Consider the following 3386-nt stretch of genomic DNA (forward strand, 5'->3'; position numbering starts at 1 on the left):
CTGGTTTCTCAAGAGTAGTCAAGAGGAAAGATGTATGAAATTCTAAAACTCTGTAAGTTCAAATAATTATTCCAGTGGGTTACTTACAATTAGATATAAAATTCAGCAACTGTTTTCTAAAATAGATCAAATTGAATCAGTGGAATGCACTTATTGAACTTGCAGTTTTTTTTCCCCACACTGAAACATCATCCACTCATTCAGCTCTTTCACCAAATTTATGGTAAACTAAATATTCTAATTAAAAATCATTAGAGCAGCAGTGCATGCCAGTAATCCCAGAGGCTCAGGAGGCTGAGGCAGGAGGATTTCGAGTTCAAAGCCAGCCTCAGCAACTTAATGAGGTGCTAAGCAAATCAGTGAGACCCTGTCTCTAAATTAAAATACAAAATAGGGCTGGACATGTGGCTCAGTGGTCAAGTGCCCCTGAGTTCAATCCATGTACAAAAAAAAAAAAAATCATTAGAATCTTACTTTCCAGAAGAATTCTGTCCCACTTTGGGTTATTTAATTTCTCTTTTCTATACTAAATTTAATTGAAGAAAGTGGGTGGCGGGGATATATTAGGAATTAGATGAATCTGGAAGCCAGAGAAACTGGAGAAGGTGATGGTTGCTGAGTTGCTGAGTGTATTTTATGGGCCATGTGCTGCTATGTATGCCTGAAACAATTGAGATGCAAATTTGGGGCGACTTTGCTATCTAAATGCTTGGCTAGATTTAGCACTCCATTAGGATGGCTTTTCTACAAGTTTGAGTAAGCATGCCATCAGTACTCTGCTCTGGGAAGCCATATGTTCATTTAAAAGTATCCTAAGTAAAATTGGACAGTTTTATTCTGATTCAATGTACAAAAATTCAGATTCGGTGTTAACCATGCAAAGGAATCCAGTCCCAATGACTCAGGAGAGAATGTATCTCTTGCTGATGTCACATGGATAGCCAATGACAGAGCGTGTTCAACAAGACTAAGGACAGAAGTAAGGTCAAGGCCAAGCTTCAGACAGGAACTTCCTTTCTTTGAGAAGCCTCCAGGAAGGCAGATTTCCTTACCAAAATTGTCTCAAGAAAAGTCCCCACTGAAGATAATAGTATTAGCAAATGAAGAAACACTTCGGAAGATCTGTGAGCTTGGAAGTGAACTTGCTGTTTCCAGTGCTCAGATTGCTAAAACTGTGACTCTGCTAAAGCAACAAGATCTCACATGGATTCTAGCATACTGTTACTACAGCCCTCCCACTCTCCCACCACACAGAACCTCCCTCCACCAGGACTTCACCAAAGCTTTTCTGCTATTGATCTAATTAAGAAATAAAATAGAAAAAAGCTAATGCTGGAAAGAGTTTGGTTAAGGTCACTCCAAAGAAACCTGGCGTGCTAATATGTTAGAGATCATTAAAGATATGAACAGTGCAAAGCTCTGATCAATAAGGATTACACAGCCAAGATTAAAAGTACAACCCAGTAGATGTACTGACCCTGATGTCCTCTAGCAGAGGCTCTGGAAAAGAAATTTGCATATTGCTATCAAAGTGAGAGCCAAGATAAAGTCTGAATCAGAGGCTACCTCAGAGACAGTGTTATTTGGGACACATATGTTAAAGTCTAGAGGATAAAGGAAGGCTTTAGTTGAAAGTGTTTCAAACTTCTATTAGACAATGAGCTCAGAAATATGATCCCAGCTCAGCAGTTGGTTTGTGAGGGCTGAGTTTAGCTAGTAGAAACCTGAAGTATTTAATAAATACCCGATTCAGTGTTTCCTTTTAGCCTAATTGGAGGATTAAACAATAATGAAAACATTAATAAGTTTGGTTTTGCTTTTATGAGATGGTTCATTCTGGAACTCTATATAATATATGTGTGTTCTGACATGTTTTTAATATGTGGCCAGTGTATTCAGGTTTCCAGTTTTGAAAATAATCGTAACATTTCACAACACAGAAAGGATCATTTTAGATGTTACTGTGCATTTAAGTTCTTATTATCTGTATAAATGGTTTATATATTTATATTTGTATATGAAACCATTTATATAAAAATTAGTAAAAAAGAATAGCAATGAGGGTACTGTTATCTTCATTTGTTCTCAATACTCATTTACTATTTGATGTTGGACAGGTAGTATAATGTGCATTGTAGGGGTGAAATGTTTAAAAATTGAAGTCTTCTTGCCCTTAGCAGAAACTATATTCTGTCTTACATTATAGGAATTGTGTAAAGTTTGCTAAAATTCCATAATGTTTTCCATTACAGAGAAACTTAAGACAGGAAAGCTGCTTTCACCTCCTTACCATCCAGAGCTTAGGAATACAATCTATTTTCAAGTAGTGATGGATAAAATTATTGAATTAAATCCCTTTTTAGGTAAAACCTAGACTGTACCATCTTCTCTTCTTTTGACTCAATCAGTGGAATCACACAGGTGATTTTTTTTTTTTTTTTTTGCTAAGATAATAATTCTGGAGATCTCAGCATCATGGAGTTTAAAAATCTTTAATTTTGGTCAAAATATTAACTATTTTATAATGAAACTTTATTCATTCAGGTGAATGAATTTCCTACACATTGTTTGTCATTGGTCAGAATACTGGTCTGACCAATTTTGTTGGGCAATATAAGTATTAGGTGTTATTAAAAAATGAATAACTGTCTTTCTCATCTAAGGACAATTTGCTAAGGACTTATTACAAAGGATCATTTAAAAATGCTTAATATATATCTCAAGACTTTCTATTTCTGATAAGCTCTGTTATAGTTAATGCCAGAATCTCCTACTATTTGTATATATTTAGATTTATTATTTAAATGTAGTAAAAATAAATTTACACTTCCTGGGAGGATTTTGACCTTCTAAGAAATTTATATTTTTATCGGTATTGAATTTTGGCCAGTGCTCCTATATAAGGAAATTATTGTTTAAAAAAAATAGGTGAGCAGTATTTGTGGCCTAATTCAGTCACTGTCTCCTTGACATTGAGCAAATGAAAATATTTATATCTATTTTTATGTTCATAGAGCTAGTGTGACAAACACAAAAGCCAATTATTCTTACAGGCTTTATGAAGTATATAAAGTACCATAATAACATCAAACCTTATTAAGAAAAAAATTCTATAGAGTACAATGCATCTTATGTACTTGTCAAAAATCAGAAAATAGTATATCCTAACTTCATTAAATTAAAAAGTAAATGAATAAACTTAGAATATCTCTAAATAACAAAACTGCATGTGAATCCTTAAATCCAAACTAATAACCTGAATTGTATAAATTTTAACTGCATTATTTATACATATTTATACATAATTATTCTTATATATACTTGTTTATTTGATCCATAAGCATTGATGCTAACTGTACCATGGAAATTCATTCACTCATTCTACA

At 33.7% G+C, this 3386-nt stretch overlaps 1 pseudogene; it reads left to right on the forward strand.

Moving 5' to 3' along the window:
* The first annotated feature begins 705 nt into the window (after positions 1-705).
* LOC113197997 (mitochondrial fission regulator 1 pseudogene) lies at positions 706-1654 on the forward strand (annotated as a pseudogene).
* The last annotated feature ends 1732 nt before the right edge of the window (positions 1655-3386 follow it).

This window comes from Urocitellus parryii, chromosome 3 (genome assembly GCF_045843805.1).
Source record: "Urocitellus parryii isolate mUroPar1 chromosome 3, mUroPar1.hap1, whole genome shotgun sequence".
Taxonomy (NCBI): domain Eukaryota; kingdom Metazoa; phylum Chordata; class Mammalia; order Rodentia; family Sciuridae; genus Urocitellus; species Urocitellus parryii.